The 18,101-nt window shown below is 38.5% G+C and overlaps 1 pseudogene; it reads left to right on the forward strand.

Moving 5' to 3' along the window:
• The first annotated feature begins 8,283 nt into the window (after window positions 1-8,283).
• LOC118580186 lies at window positions 8,284-17,719 on the forward strand (annotated as a pseudogene).
• Window positions 17,720-18,101: the final 382 nt, after the last annotated feature.

The following is an 18,101-nucleotide window of genomic DNA, read 5'->3' on the forward strand; positions in this document are numbered from 1 at the left end:
TGGTGGTGACAATAAAATGGTAACTCCATGAGCACAGGAAGGTAAACAGAATTGAGAAGGCAGAAAAGCTAAAAGATACTTCCCTGGGAACTTGACAATAAAAGACCTTTGATGTTGATGACAAAAGACCCATCCCAGAATTCTGGGGAATGGGACTTTTTTGTTGTTGTTTTTGTTTTTGTAACATTGTAGATATGAAGAGATGGAAAACATTACCAGAATAGTAGAAAAAAAATTAATAGTAAACATATACAATTTTTAAAATACTAAGAAAATTACCCAGTTCCAAATAACTTCCCAATCATCCTACCACCCTTTCTGGTCTAGTTTATGGCCCATTATAAACTTTCTTGCCATGTATTCCAAGGAAAATACATTTTACCACATCTAACAATGTAGTTGGTGGAAAAGAATGGAAACAGAATGTGTTTTCACCCCTATACTTTCAACTAAAACTGAATCTGCTTTGCAAATTGCCCCTAGGGATTCCACACTAATGACAGCTACTATTGTTGGTTCCTCTGAGGGCCAAAAGATTTCCTGGAGTGGAGTGGAACTTTCCAAGCAACAGAATATCTTCATCTCAGGTTTGTGCTCTTTGTTCCCTGTCACCTTGCATGAGAATGGACACAGGACAAAGGACTTATAGAGACTCTTTCTCATAGAGGATCTTCAAGGAATACCAAAGAATTCAAACCTATTATTCATATTCTGAGAGACTTTTTATCCTGGGAAAATATTTTAATCTTAAAATTCTTCCTTTGAATTATATAATATATATAATATTATATAAGTATGTATATAATATATTACACATTATATGGTATATATATATATATATATTACATACATTTATCTACGCAAATATATGTATATATATGTATATATATATATATATATATATATATATATATATAAAATCATGTTGTTAAATAGCACCTTTATGATATTGCCAATATGAAAATTGGTAATACTGTAATCTAATTTTCAGTTAACTTGGCTCTCTATACTTAGCACAGAAAAACTGCCATCTGAAATTTTAAGCCCAATCAGGATCCAGGTGGTTTTGTTATCAGCATGGACCAGGACATGTTCGTAAACACTGGTGTGTGATATCTCTCCTGATGTCAGGTGTCTTGTAGTGAGATTCATTTTTAAAATCCTAGACAAAGAGACCTCACCTTATGGCAAGCCAACATGCTTCTAATATACATGACATACTACTGAAGACCAAAACTATTTTTCACATTGTATGTTAGCAATGTAAAATTCCAGAAGAATCCCTGAAAAGAGAAAGAATTGAGCCAACACAAATATACAATTTCCCATGAGCCTTCATTGGTCTGTGTTTGGCTTATCTGAACCTGTTGCCACATCTCAATACTAGGTAGAAATCTCAGCCAAAGTTTGCATGACTCTGCTGAGGGACCACAATTATATAGAAAATATATCTGATAGAAAGAATGTGAGGCATTTCTGCAAATTTTAAGACTGTAGCTCATTAAGGACTATGAAAGTAAACAGAAGAAACACATTGCCCATTCAGATGGATTTCTTTGGATATCAGAGATAACTGATTAGCTGCCTAAACAGAGAACCTGAGTTTGGCCCTCAGTACCCATATTTGGTATTTAAGAACAAATTTAGAATAAATGTTTATATTGATCTACCAAGGAAAAATCCCAACACAGTTCGAATAATTATTCCAAGGTAAATTTAACCCAAATTATTAGGAAAGTCATCAAAATGGTAATTATAGAACATTAATTATACTGTGAGAAAACTAAACTACCTATGTTTTCCTTAGGTGAGCAATTATTAGATACTCTCATGAGCTCCGTGTCTCAGAATAAGTTCTTACAGAATTTTAATGAAGGACAGGGTTTTTTCCTTATCAAAGTTTGTTCATTCATTTCCTGTTGGATGACGCTTAAGTTTCACAAAACAGAATATGACAGGGAATGCCTGTGTCAGGGAGATGGAAAGGGCCAGAATGAAGTAAGGTTCAACACAAACAACTATCTGTAGTTTGAAACAAAGAGTGTCAGAGTAAGCTTGAGAAGCAAGGGGGAGGGTGGACTTTTATGATTAGAAATCTAGGTCAGCATGCTCTGGGGCAGAGGTAGTGGGAAGATGTGACATTCACATCCTTCTTGATATGCCCAGCCTTCAATTTTGTATGCTGTGTGTTTTTCTCTTGGATTGAATTATCATATTGAAATGATATGTTGAATGTCTGAAAGGTCTTCCTCAGCATGTGTGATCGTTAGATTCTTTGCAAATTATCTGTGTGATCTGATGACCACTACCTTTTCTATGATCTGGAGAATAAGGATATCCATGATTTACAGTGACACATGAGTTTTTTAATTATGAATGCACACAAACAGACAATGTTCTGCTTTACGTACATTTCAACATATTATAGATAAGATACTATAGAACATATTATTAGCTACAATCATTGTCAAAGTCATCAGTGTTCATTTTATAATTGCCATATGTTCAATGTTTTCACTATTTGGTTTCACACAGTTTCTTTCTATCATATGAAAAATTTGTATCCCTTTATATTTAGGATTGGAAAGCTGAATGCAGAGTATAAAATGACACAAAAGCAACTTTAACCTGAGAGTTTGCCTTTCATCTGATCTCTATTTGTACTTGTTTCCAAAGATTGTAGAAATTTCCAATCATAGGAGTCACACACAAGTTAAAATCTCTCACAACCTGTCAGAACTTTGGAATTAGCTTCAGTCAGTCATTTTCAGGTTGTATGCAGTTGTGGATCCCTCCAGAGGCTTTGGAGGAGACTCTACCCCTGACTTTTTCTAGGTTCTGTGGCCTGAAGTTCTTGACTATGACCAGATCTGTGCATCACTATTCTGTGTAGACACAGCCTGACCCCATTGTGTTTGTGTTCAGTTTCATATGAGAATTTCTGTTATTTTGTTAGTGGAACATCTAATCAATACACAGAAATTATTCCATATAAATGTTTATAGTTTACCTCTTCAAAGCCCCCTTTCTCATCTAAGGTAAATTCTCAGCTTCCTGGGAATATGGTCATGATGCCAAAAGTTCAAGCTCAGGGTAATCAGTCACTGAAGTCTTGTACCCTTTCTCCCTATCCATCCCACAATTTTATATATTAAAAATATTTCTAAGTGTATATTTTGCCAGTTATGTTGAGCTGAGAGGGAATATGTAGGATTGCTAAGGATTTATATAAAGACTTGATCTGTCAGCAATCTCCTGCAGAAGGAAGATCACAGCCAGAAGTGGCCTAAACGACCTGTAAAGAAGCTCAGTTGTACAGGAATTATAGCCTAGGCTCTGGATCTTTTCATTATCCAGTATTAGCAAGCCTCAAGATGGTTTTTCTGTCTTGTGATTTGATTATTTACTTGTTAATTACTTAATATATTACTTCATTTCATTTTTAAGTTTTACTTTTATACACAAGGGTGATCTTTTGTCCAGAGACAGAGAGCTATGCACTCCAGAGAAGTCCAGTCAAATTCTATCATAAAAGCATACATTTTCAGGAGTTGGGGTTTTAGCTTAGTGGTAGAGTGCTTGCCTAGCAAGCACAAGGCCCTGGGTTTGGTCCTTAGCTCTGGGTAAAAAAAAAAAAAAAAAAAAAAAAAAAAGCATACATTTTCATGATCACAATGTCTTGCTAATCAGCTGATAACTATAATGCAGACTCTTATTTCCAGCATGAAAATAAACCCTATATGAATATCTCTGCTGGTATTATTGGTATGTTTTCCTTTATGCATCACAGCTCAAGTACCTCATATGTATCACTGTTCTTTTTAAGCTATCATAGAAAATGGAAATGTTTGCACAACTGGCACTGAGAATGTAGACTTGTGGGAGAAAGTACAATGTTCTTTCCATAAACTTCCCAGTGACCTTCAAATCTAGCTGCATCTAAGAAATGCTATCAAAAAGTGGAGGCGTGGGGAGGAGGAGACACTGTGTCAGCCTGGTCTAGTTTGTGCTTCCCTGAGTGGTTAATGTTGATTTGTATCACTGTTGGAGGAGTATTGCCAGTACTGACCACAGTATCCTCAGACTCCAGGCTAATGATGGAGAAAAAACATCTACAGCAGTCCCTTTGCTTCTGAACCTGGATGGAAATCCTGGTTGCCATTTGAATTTGTTGGGACCTTAAGACTACCCCTTGTTTCTGCAGGTAACAGTATACCATATTTCTAATGCCTTGACTTACCTGGCAAGCAATGATGACTCTATTTCTCAGAGATACAGACAAGTAGGATAGACACTGATTCAACTCGGTATTCATTTGACATGTAAGATCAATAACAAATGCCCAAATGATTAATAAGATGACAGGATGGTTCTTAAAGATCAATCCGTACTGACTACTGATTTAAGAAAATTCACGTTGTCTTCTTTGCTGGGGACCCAGAGCCTCAGAAGACCTACATAGTGGGCTTGGAAACTCATTCACATAATGCATCCTAACTGGGACTGACTCCTGCATTGCTTGTGAATGGCTTGCTCAGAAGGTCATCAAGGCAGAGGGCTGTACTTTAGGCAGATGCAAATCAGCAGGGGTGGGGAGAAACTGAGTAGCTCCCTAAACCAGTGCCTCAGATTTCGTTAATATTACCAGCACTGTGTAGATTTCCCTGCTGAGAACATGATTGTTTATGGTGCTAAAGGACAGCATAGCTCTGGTTTCCAATAACAACCTGCCATTTTGATGTCTTGCAGGTTCAAAGTGTTTCCTTGCCCCCATCTACACTCTTAAAATCTGCAAACAATTTTGCAAATACATTGCATTTGGAACAGTTCAATATTCCTGAGACAGTGGAAGGTTCCTCTTTGCTAGAGTTCACCCATGTCCTTAATGTGAAGCTCAAATACAAAGCAAAGTTCTAGGTAGTGTGTTTTCTAAGGAAGGACAACATCTAAAGCTCCAAACTCATTGTTTATAAGTAATTCATCTCCTCCACTTAAAATATTTCTGCCTTGGCCTTTACCATGGTATGGGTCTTCTCCTTTCCCTCTTGAAACATGTACTGTGCTGCACAAGCTTTTAATCACATGAAATTTTGTCTGCTGGTCTCTGTGTGCTTGGTTACCAGCTTTCCTCTACTTCCTTCTAACATGGCCTCTGTGCTCAGAAGGTCAGCTCCTCTCTCTGCTATGGACTCATCTTCATGATAACACATAGAATAATAACTTTTAAATATTTTATTTATGCTCTGATGATGTAATACATATATGATATTTATCTTGATCTTATGTGTAGTTGGTAGCCATTATAGCCTTGGCCTGTAAGTTCCAAACCCCATTGAGGCTTCTGTAATGGTCACACCTACAAGGTGGGGCTGAAAGAGGACACTGAAGACCCAGGATCAAGAGGAGAGGCCTCTCTTGGTTCCAAGACCAGGGAAGCTGGAGGTAGACAGAGCAGAGTTCTCCAGAGAACACTGCCGGGCTGTGCCATACCTTTCCCAGTCCCTGCAACCTATCCCTTCATTTGTAAGCTACCCCACAAAATAAACCTCCCTTCTAACTATGTGGAGTGGCCTTAATAATTTCACCAATATCTGGCGCTCATGTGGGGCAAATTCCAAAGGCTGTGGTTGAAGACTAGATAGTTATAATTTTCTCAGTTTTGATAAAAGATAAGTTAGATATAAAACCTTAGACTCACAAATATAAGATACGATATCTTCTTTAATATTATATCTGTAATTCTTGCCTGATAATTGTTTTGTTATATGTAACTTTACTATGTAAAAGTTAAAACCTTCCTTTTTAAAAAAAAAAAGAAAAGGGGAAGTCCTGTGGATATCACTCTGTATAAATAAAATGCTGTTTGGCCAGCGCCAGGCAGGAAGTATAGGCAAGACTAGAGAGAAGAGAATTCTGGGAGGTGCAAGGCTGGGGCAGGGAGATGCTCCCAGCCTTTGGAATTTGCCCCACATTGGGTGCCAGATATTGGTGAAATTATTAAGGCATTCTACATAGTTAAAAGGGAGGTTATTTTGTTGGGTAGCATACAAATGAAGGGATAGGTTGCAGAGACTGGGAAAGATGTGGTACAGTCCGGCGGTGTTCTCTGGAGAACTCTGCTCAGTCTACCTCTAGCTTCCAGTGTCCTGGAACCAAGAGAGGCCTCTCCTGTTGATCCTGAGTCTTCATCAACTTCTCGCAGCACCACCTTGTAGGGGTGACCATTACCAAAGCATCAATGGGGGTTGGAACTTCCAGGCCAAGCCTGGATTGGCTACCCACTAAACTTATGTATTCTGATTATGTCACCATGCATGATTTCCCTTTGGTTCCAGGTTCAATTTCATTAATTTGGTAAAAATCCCTCCTATTAATACTTATTGTACATCTTCCAAGGCCACTTTTTTATTTACATTATATTAACAGCCTCCAGATATACACCAACAGTCTCTGCACCATTCATGTCCTCTCGTCTGCCCCAGCACTGTGATCACTACTGGAATGTTGGCAGGTCTTGTTGGATTGGCCTTGCACAGGTCACATCCAGCAATCACAGTTGCTTTGAGTCCCTAAGTGCAGCAGCCATGTCCTATCTGGAGGACAGCTTCTCACAGCACTCCTCCTGCTGCCAGCCACCTGGCTCTTACATTAATTCAGTCCCTTCCACTGTAATGAATAGATAGTATCCTGCAGAACCGACCATCACTGGATCTCACTCAGATCTCACGCTCGCAATGACTGTGTTGAGGAGAGTAATAAATGAGCAGTTATTGCATGTGATATATTACCTACTAAGTGAAATCTCAATACACTTGCAAAAATAACAGTTAAATGTTGTTCTAAATATTAGCAAAAGAAATGACTGTGTCATATGTGTTATATGATAAAAGCAATGATCTGCACTTGTTACAAATCTTGTAATATCAAGTTGTATGTGTATATATCTGTTTTAACTTTAGGCCACTGTTCAGGACATTTTCCACCTCCATCCAATTATAAAGCAGAAACCCCACTGAGGAAAATGACTAGAAAAAAGGAAAAACAAAAAGCTAAGCAGAGTATGATATTCTCTGTGACATATTTAACAATAGTAATATTTATAAAGTTGTCTTTTTTTAGCTAATTTGCTTAAACCTTAAATTTTTATTTGAATGTTACATTTGCTTTGTGTTCATTCATCTTGGTTTTAGTGAAGTTTGCCAAGTAAGAAAATACTCATGTTCCCAAGGCATTTGCATAAATTAAAACATTTATTTATATTGGTTTTCTAACATTTATTCATTTATTCAAACTAGCCACACACCCTATACTAATAAATACAAAATGGTTGAGTAACAAATTTAAATTTTGTATCTTGTTGACACACATTTATTTGCAAATACATACAGGCCATTCTCAAATTTTCTCTCTGACTAATTACAGTGGTTCAACTGAATTTTTCTTCATTAATTTCACAACGATTGCATGCTCAATAGAAACCTTATTTTAAATTGCAAATGTCCATCCTTGATGTTGAGTCATGGCAGCAATCCACAGCTCAAAGCAGCAGTACATTTAGCCTACTGTATAGAATAGTCACATTAGACAGTCAATAGTATATTATGAGATGGCTTTATATTAGATTATCCTGTCTTTCTGTATACCAGAGTAAGTTTCTGGGCACATTGGTAGGCTATGTGTGTCAAATGAAGTTTTAAATTATGATATTTATGACCCACACAATTTTACTTGGCCCAATATAACAAATATCTGTAAATAAAGAAAGAGTGTGTTTGTATACACACTTTACATGTTTTTACACCTATGTTTAATGCCTTATAAATATTTCCTTAGCAAGAAGCCGGGTGCAAGTTTATGTGTTTATGCTTGTTTATTTGCACTGATTATTAACTTTGTAATTTTTTCTCTAGGCTCTGACTTGTCCTATTTGCCATCTCTCCAGCAGAGGGCAATAGGAACACATTACCTAGTCAACTTCTCCAACCTTAGTGCTGACAGCCATGGTAACAAACACCTTCCCCCCCCCCTCCCCCAGCCCCCTCCCTCCCTTCCTCCCTCCCCCCCCCCCCCCCCCCCGCCTGCCCCCAGACGGTTTCTCTGTGTAGCTTTTCACCCTTCCTGGAATTGGCTCTGTATACCAGCCTGACCTCGAACTCACAAAGATCCACCTGCATCTCCCTCCTGAGTGCTAGTGCTGGGATTAAAGGCCTGTGCCACCAATGCCTGGCTTCAGACTTGCTTTTAAGAGAACTAACTTAGACAAGCCAGAGACCAGACAACATGATGGATTTGCTGCTGAAAACAGTCAACTTGCTGCTACTCAGTGTAGTGGGTGAGAAAGAAGGAGGGCTCCAGCTAGAACATAGCATCATTTCCATCATGGATGTTTTAGTTTAAAAGGAAATATTTGCCTTCCTCCCTTCTTTCCTTCCTCCCTCCCAGAACAATGATCTTCCTGATAAGTAAGGCCAGTGTTCCCCAAAGTCTCTTGATATTGTTGTTGGAAGGATCTGATGGCATCTACTTTCTCCACACAAAATGAGTAACACATTAATGTGTGGTTTCCTGAGGCCCTCAACACTGCAGGGAACTAGCTCATGATATCAGAACTAGGCAACCCTTATTATTGACAATATGTTTTTCCTAGGAGTAACCTCATCATTTCACACACTTCTATAGATAATACATTATGGTCCTATGGAGGTTTAACCAGTAGTCCAATAATTATTTCACAGATGGGCCACAGTGTTACAAGACAATGGATTATGCTGGAAAAATGGACTTCCATAGAAGTGTTAATTAGACCAATTTATGATGGTCAGGCACTGACCAAGTTCGTTCCATCTTATTATATATTGTGTCCAATATACCTGTAGACTATTCTGAGAATACAACTTCATGGAAGAGGTAAAAGTAGAGGTATCCAGCTGACAGGCCTGCTGCTGTGTCAATCCAACCATAAAACACGTGTTTCTTGTAAAGTATTTTCAGCTAATAAGACTGGCTTCTGTGATGATTCACTCAGGTGTAGGGCAGGTGCAGCACACACCAACTGTCTTCCATCATCAGCTTTCCTCATCTGGTACCTGAGTAACAATGTCTGTAGAGATCAAATGTACTCTATATAATCACTGTGTGTGGATGTTCTGTGTCATGTTTCTATGAAATGCATCAGAGTTTGTGACAATCAGTATGTGGTTTAAGAGAGATATAAGGACAGATAATGGAACGGGGAAATCATAAGTGGGATTATATGTTTTAAAAAATGTCATAAGCAACTAAAATGATAATTTTCAGGGAGTATTTGAAATGATGACTCAGCAGTTAAGAGCACATCTTGTTCTCCACAGATGACCCTGGTTCAATTTCCAGTGCCTAAAGGCATGGTGCCTTGGAACCTGATAAGTTCCATCAGATCTGACACCCTGTACTGTCCAGTTTTAGACGCCCATGTGTTATACATGCAGTGAAATCTACCATGTACATTAAAAACAATTAAACTTTTTAATAATGTTCAGTTCTGTATCCATATGAAAAGCATTTCATATCAACTGTATTTTTTAAGAGAGTTGCTGCCAATTGTGAAATAAATTCCCATTTTGTTGGACTCTGTGAAAATGATTTTAGTGCTTAATCAAAACATACATACATATATGTTGTCAGTACATAAGAATCTCAGAGCCAAATAGAGTTAATAGCCAAAGAGTTCAGAGGAGGAGTCACGACTAGTTTTAGCTTACCACCAGCAGTAGGTTACCCAGATAGAGCTTCTTTCTGTCTGATTTGTGTTTTTATTGCCTTTCTGTTCTGCCTTCTCATTGACTCTAATCCCAACCACATGACTTCCTCATTACTGCCTGTCTATATAGACCTCCAGGTCTCTATGATTGGTACTTGATCTAAAGGTTCATGTCACCATGCTTGGCTGTGTCCTTGACCACAGAGAGACTCTGCCTGCTATGTGATCAGATGAAGGGCATGTGCTAGCACCACCTAACTCCTGTTTATGGCTTGCTTTGACCTCTCATCTTCAGGCAAATCTATTTATTAACATACAAATAAAATCACAATTCAGCACAAATAAGATATCACCACATTTCCCCTTTCTATTCTAAAAAACAGGAAAATGGTTATAACTAATATAAGAAATAGTAAATACAATAGATACAATAAATACAAACACCTTCCCCCCAGCCCCTCCCCTCCATTCCCATGTCCTCCAGGACCAAGATACCCCTGGGGATTCATTTAAACCTGGTGGATTCAGTACAGGTAGATCCTGTCACCTCCTTCCAGGCTGAGCAAAGTGTCCCTGTGTAAGCCCAAGGTTCCAAACAGCCAGCTCATGCACTAAGGACAGGTCCTGGTCCCACAGACTGGGTGCCTCCCAAACAGATCAAGCTATTCAATTATCTCACTTATCCAGAGGGCTTGATCTAGCTGGGGGCTCCTCAGCTGTTGGTTCATAATTCATGTTCTGCCATTTGATTGGCTATTTGTCCCTGTGCTTTTTGCAATCTTGGATTCAGCAATTCATGCTCTTGTAGTTCCTCTTCTTTCTCGACAGTAGGATGCCTGGAGATCCACCTGGGGCCTGGCTGAGGAACTCTGCATCCACTTCCATCACTTATTGGATGAGAGTTCCAGCACAACAGTTAGGGTGTTTGGCTATCCGATCACCAGACTAGGTCAGATAAGGCTTTCTCTCGGCCATTGCCAGCAGTCTACAGAGGATATATCATTGTGGATTTCTGGGGACCTCTCCAGCACTCTGCCTATTCCTGTTCTCATGTGGTCTTCATTTATCATTATCTGTTATTCCTCATTCTCCCTTTCTGTTCTTGATCCAGCTGGGATATTCTGTTCCAATGCCCTTCATTACTCCCACTGTCGTCCAGGTAGTTCAAGTAGATCTCATCCATTTCTCTGTCATTGGGTGATCCCTGTGTCTTTCCTAGGGTCCCATTTTCTAGGTAGCTTCCCTGGAGTTGTGTAGCAGTCTAGTCATATTTGTTTTACATCTAGTATCCTCCTATGAGTGAGTACATACCATGTTTGTCCTTCTGAGTCTGGGTTACCTCACTCAGGATGATATTTTCTAGATCCATCCATTTGCCTGCAAACCTCATGATGTCACTGTTTTTCTCTGCTGAGTAGTACTCCATTGTGTATATGTACCATATTTTCTTTATCCATTCTTCAGTTGAAGGGCATCTAGGTTGTTTCCATGTTCTGGCTATTACAAACAAAGCTGATACGAACATAGCTGAGCAAATGCCCTTGTGGTATGATTGAGCATTCCTTGGGTATATGCCCAAGAGTGTTACAGCTGGGTCTTGGTGGTGGGGGCAGGAGGGGGGAGGACAGGGGAATCCATGGATAATGTATAAAATTAAAACACATAATAATTATAAAATAAAATTAAAAAAAGAAAAAATGTATTCATGATCACAGTTAATCTAAGAATGACCCAAGACCAACATTTTGTTAAATTCTAGCATGTTAGCTTATGTTTTACCTGTTATATATTTATTTATTTGTTTATTTATTTATCAATTTATTTTGGTTTTTTCAAGACATGGTTTCTCTGTGTTGCCATGGCTGTCTTATACTGTACACCAGGCTGGCATCAAACTCACAAGTATTTGCCTTCGTCTGTCTCCTGAGGGCTAGGATTAAAGGTGTATACCAGACAAAAAAAAATAAAAATAAATACAAACAATAAATACCCAAGCAATGTATAGACCATTTTCATTTGACTAACACAAAGAAAATATTCCATTATCTATCCTATTTTGGTAAGTACAAAAATATCTGATTTACATTCTATCCTATCATATATTACTGACAGAGAACTATCTCATAATGTCTTTCAAATATGTACGCTTATACCACTTTAGTGAGTTTCTTTTCTGAAATTCTTAACCAGGAAAACTACAACTATAACTAACTAATCTCCAAATAACTATAACTATAACTATCTAATCTTCAACTCCTCAGAGACCCAAGAATGATATATTACCTAATAAAACAGGAATTGAAAACAACCAACTTCCAAAAAATATGAGTTGACACAAACAGCCACCTGCTTTACAGTCACCGGAGGTTTCTCAGCAACATTGGGGCATCATCTTCAAACTATAGGCTTAGTGTATCTGAAAGACTCCTTTGTGAAGTAGGATTACACAAGGCCTACAGTTCAACCTCACATTCGGTATGAGTAGTCCATATACTAGATAAACCTGAATTCCACTAGTGTCCTGTCATGATTCAGGATTTTAAATTCTGGAAATTGTTGATGCTTTGGAATTCAGATGTTCATTCTTCTGGCTTGTATGTAGCTTTATCTCGGCATCCTCTTCTTGTCCGCATCCCTTTCTTCTCATCTTGTGGGTGGCTTCAACTCTTTTATTAAATGTCAGTCTACCATTGAGAGGTTAGATTTCCTCAGCCTAGTTACTCTTTCAAGATTAACTGTTTTATCTAATGTTCCACTGTACACTAGTAGCCATCGGTCCACTGCATGTTCAGCTGCCTTCAAAAAAATTGGCACTGTACCTTTTCTGGATTGCAAAGGCCACTTCAGCAATGGTGCCATATTGTCCTGGCCTCAGAGGATGCCTGTTGTGAAAGCCACAACCACATTTGTCTTGGCAGGAATCGGTAGTCGTTTGTTTTGTGTCCTGTCTGTCAGTTTTGTCCTGTTTGTCCATAGTTGATTTCAGGACACTTTGTTGTCCAGTGGCTAACATTTGCCACAATGAAAATTAACTCTATATGTAGTTACTTCAATGCCCATATCTTCTCTGAAGTAGATTTGTACTGCCAGGAGCCAATATGTCTCATAAAAATGAAAAAAGAAAAAAATTTCTAAGTTATTAATACATTTTAAATGCCATATTCTGTAGATCTCTGAAAGGTTTGAAGATGACCTGTCTATCTAAAATATATATGCTCAACCTTGAAAACGTACCTAATATGAATGCAAGATTGTAATGTCTAACTACTAACTTTCATTTCTTTATATCCTAATAGTTGGTGATAATGACTTTCAAGGTTTGGCAAATAGCATTACATTATTAAATGAACTGTATAAGTACAATATCTTGAACAAGATTAGAAATATTTCATATAGCATTTTCTAACAATTTCAAGCTCACTCTCAATATATATATTATTTGTATACATTATACAAAAGTCCAATCCAATATAAAATATTTAAAACTAGTAATTGTCTTTTAAATGTAGATCAAATAATGTTTTTATCTATATCATATCTGTATCTTCTCTTTACTTTTCAGAGTAGATTCGATAATCTACTCTCTATTATATCATTTCTATGTATCTTTCTTTCAAAGAAAAACCTTAAATTTAGACCTTTTCCTAACCATTAACAACAACTTGTAACCAACCCTCCTAAACAATGAAAATTATTGAAGACCAAAAACCACCTGCACCACACCACCTCTTTGGGAATGTGGGTGTTGTGTTCTTAAAATTGCTTCCTGCTGGTTGTGGTCAAAGGCATCTTTATTCTGAAAAGAAAAAATTTGGGTTAATTGTCAAAATCTAGGAGAGGTAGCTATATCAGTTGTTGTCCAGTCTCTGCACATGCCAAAATTCAGGGCTTATCTCAAGTTCTTGTTCAAGTAGTCTATGAAATAGGATCATCTCAGTTAGCTATCTCAAAATTGCTCTGAGCTGTTTGTAGCTCAAAGCTCATCTGTAGGTGATGTTTGTCAGCCTAGTGGCATTATTATTGTCCTTGTGGAATTGTTGTTGTTGTGGGGCCCCATCATCTATCTGGAGACTTCAAATTTGATGTTAGGCATCCTCATAATTCCCTGCAGAAAACTGATAGAAACTCAAATACAAAAACATGTATAAGTGGCTAATTGAAGCCTTTTTCTAGAATTTGTTAGTATTCTATATAACCATTAATGTCTCAAAAGAAGTTTAAAACATATATATATATATATATATATATATATATATATATATCTTATAAATTTATGATAAAAAATTCATACCTTAAGAAAAGTTTAAAGAATCAAAATAGAATCAAAGAATTGTTATTAGTAGCAATAGAATAATCCCTTAATTTTTTTTGTTTGTTTGTTTTCTCTGTCCGATGTCAGAAGATGGCTCTTTCTTCTGGCATGTTACAAGGAGTTTGCATTTTCCTTTTAAGAACATGCTTGAATTTAAAGAAGGAGAGAGCCATTCTCCAACTCCAAAGCCAGCTTTAAATTTTAATTGAACTGAGACTAAAAGAAGACCATTTGTGTTAAGTGTCTTTAAAGAAGAGCAGAAACAGTCAGTTAGGAAGATTGATAAAAATTTATAAATGATATAGCAATAGGTCAATTTACTCTTTTTCTTGGGACATTTTTTTCTAGATGATTTGTCCTTTTTCTTCAGATATTTCATATTTTTAAGATTCCTTAGCCTTCCTTCTCCTGAAAAACGAAAACAAAAACATTTCACCAAGACTTTGAAACACTTTACTTAAATTTTCTGATTTGTATACTGCCTTTCCTTGTTTCTTTATATCTGTATAAAATATATGAGCTTTGGATATGGGTGTTTCCCATACAATGTAAGGCAAAATCCAAACAGCTCTCTTTATAAGATCAATTCTATTGCTTTTGGCATATTTACTGTTAATCTCTCCCCCCAAAAAAACTCTTCAAGCCATTTTCCAAGGTTCACTTTCTGTTCATAATCCTTGATGTTGAGTTGTGGCAGCAATGCACAGCTAAAGGCAACAGTACATTTATAGTCTACTGTATAGAATAGTCACATTGGACATTCAACATTATGTTATGAGATGGCTTTACATTAGATGACCTTGTCCCTCTGTATACCAGGGCAAGGTAGTGGGCATATTTGGTAGGATATGTGTGTCAAATAAACATTTGAATTATGATATTCATGTTCCACACAATTTTACTTGGCCTAATATAATAAATATCTGTAAATAAGGAAAGAAGGTGATGGTATACACACTTTACATGTTTCTACACTTATGTTTAATTCCTTCTTATCAACATTTCCTTATTTCTTCTTAACCAGAAGTGGGGTGCAAGTTTGTGTTTATGCATATGTATCTGACTGGATTTGCATCATTATTCATTTTTCTTCAATCAGTCACTGTGAGGACCTCTCCAGGGTTTGGCTCATCATGAGTTCCTTCTCTCCACTGACCCCTTTCCCAAGCACACCAGGATTTGCACTGATTATTAACCTTGTAATTTTTCCTCTAGGCTCTGACTTGTTCTATTTCCCATCTCTCCAGCAGAGGGCAATAGGAACACATTATCTAGTCAACTTCTCCAGCCTTAGTGCTGACAGCCATGGTCATACATTGAATTAAAGAGGTTTCTAGGCTCTTGATTCACTTAGCATCTACAATGTCTCCAGGCCGTTGAGCCCTTGTGTGATATTGGTCCAAGCACACTTCATTGGCACATCCTCTGAAGCTGGTGACCCTGAATAGTTTGTCCCAGAATACTAATCCTTTTTACAAGGAGAATCAGACATCATGGTCTTCTTAAAAGCAGCAGAAAATAGGGCTTTGGATTCATGATAGGTGCTACAAAAATCAATACATGCTTTCTTCAGTAGAAATACTCCTGAAAATACATGACTTTCTGATCACAAACTGGCACAGTAGCCTCCCCCAGATTGTGAGCTCAGGGACATTTGATTAGACTAGGATAGGTGAGCAAAACTTTGGGTGAGCAGCAGCCAGGAAAAATATGAGGCAGATGCAGATTCAGAACCTCAGAATTTCCAATGTACATTTGAGTCATGCTCAGTTTAGCTTTATCGTGGAAAAAAAAATAAATCCCCCACACTGACATACAACACTTATCATTCTATAGGTGAAACTAACCCTAGCTATGAGAAAACATGTGAAGAATACAATGGTCTAGGGGTATAGGGCATTGCAGAGAAAACAAAACAAAAGAAAAGAAAAGCAAATAATAAAACCAACATGCTTCCCTGGGGATGAATCCTACTGGGTCATGGTGAATAATTTTTTTGATGTGTTCCTGGTATCAAGCTGGAACAGGGACAGAGTGGGAGGACAGGGAAGAAGATACCATGATAGATGAGGACACCATGGGAATAGGAAGAGGCAGGGTGCTGGGGAGGCTCTCAGGAATCCACAAGGCTCACCCCCACCTTGGTCTGTTGGCAGTGGTCCAGAGGGTGCCTGGACTGGACTACTCTGGTGCCCAGCCTAGCAAAAACCTAGCTGTCATCATAGAGCCTTTGTTCAGTGACTAATGGAGGCAGATACAGAGATCCACAGCCAGATACCAGCCTTAGCTCTGGGAATACAATTGATGATGGAGAGGAGAGATACTTCAGGAAAGGGATGTCGACAGCATGATGGGAGGACTGCAGAGATGACTATATATTCTAGAGGAAGCCCATGAACTGTGGACAGGTGGCTGTGGAGCCCCCATGGGACTGGACCAGTCTCTCTGGGTACAGATGATGGTTGTTTGTCTTGACCTATTTGGGGGGCACACAGGCAGGGGTATGGTATCTGTCCCTGGTGTATGGGCAGGCTACTCGAATCCAGTGCCTGTGTTGGGACACCTTGCACAGCGTTGGTGTAGTGGGAAGGGGCTTGGACATGCCCAGGCTCAGTGTCCAGGGTACTGCTGACTCCCCATGGGAGACCTCAATTTGGGGGATGTGGGGATGCTGGTTGGCTTGGAAAATAAGGCTAGGGGATGAGAGGAGGGAAGAGGGGGTATCTGTGGATAGCATGTGGAGTGTATTAAAAAATACACAAAAACGCTGAGAGCTTTGGTATTTACCAACTTAAATACTACACGTAAATGAAAGGACACATGTGGATGAGCCAAGACAGTCCTAGCACACACCCTGATGTTTGCATATCAACTCCTCAGAAACCAGAGATGTCTCAGACTTGCTTTTAAGAGAACTAACTTAGACAAGAGAAGTTTGTAGACAGAGACCAGACAACACAATCGGTTTCCTGGTAAAAAAGAGTCAACTTGCTGCTACTCAGTGAAGTGGGTGAGAAAGAAGGGTGTCTCCAAACATATCATCCTTTCCATCAGAGAAGTTATAGTTTAAAAGGAAATATTTTCCTTCCTTCGTAAATTCCTTCTTTCCTTCTTTCTTTTCTTCCTTCCATCCTTGCTACCCGCCTTCCTTCTTTCCTTCCTTCCTTCCTTGCTTCCTTTTATCCTCTGCCTTTTCTACTTCTTTGTTGTCACTTTTGGCTTTTGCATAATGCATAAAATATATTCTGGAATCCTGTTTCCTAGTAATGTCTATCTATTTTCATCTTTCTCTCCATAGTATCAGATGGTGAGAATATTCTCACTCTGTCACCAGCTTCCATGACCACATCAGGAGGGGTGAAGTTCACTATCACCTGCAGTGCCAGCTCAAGTGCAAGTTCCAGTTACTTCCCCTGGAACCAGCAGAAGCCAGGAGCCTCCCCTATGCTACTGGTTTATGGAACCTCCAACGACGAGGGTTCTGAGTCCCAGCTTGCTTGATTGGCAGTGGGTCTGGGACATCAAACTCTCTCACAATCAGCAGCATGGAGGCTGAAGATGCTGCTACTTACTACTGTCAGGAGAAGAGCAGTGTCCCATTCTCACAGTTCTACAAAGAAGAACTAAAAATTCTTTGGCCTTCTCAGACACCACTGCTTCACCCTTAGAAGATAACATATGGTCAAGATTTTGACTGCGTTGTGACAAAAATCTCCCAATATTTCTGCAATGGAAGTAGGGTCAAATTTCACTCAAGGGCCTTAAGCAAAGAAGAGGATACTATATTAATGGAGATAGTGTGATAAGACAACCAGAAACCCCAACTTTTTGACAATGTGTGAAGAGAATTATTTTAGAGTTGTGATTTAGATTTCCTTTACTGGGAATTGGCTCTTGAGAGGATGACACTGGGCTTTTAAGAATATTTGCAGGGCTGTACAAGTCATATTTTTATAACTGTTTCCAATGTAGCAGTAACCACTAGCTATCCCCCAGAGGAGTCCTTCATCAGTGAATGGCCTATGGCTTGGTCTCAAGGTTGAAGAACTA

This window comes from Onychomys torridus, chromosome 3, assembly GCF_903995425.1.
Source record: "Onychomys torridus chromosome 3, mOncTor1.1, whole genome shotgun sequence".
NCBI classification, from domain to species: domain Eukaryota; kingdom Metazoa; phylum Chordata; class Mammalia; order Rodentia; family Cricetidae; genus Onychomys; species Onychomys torridus.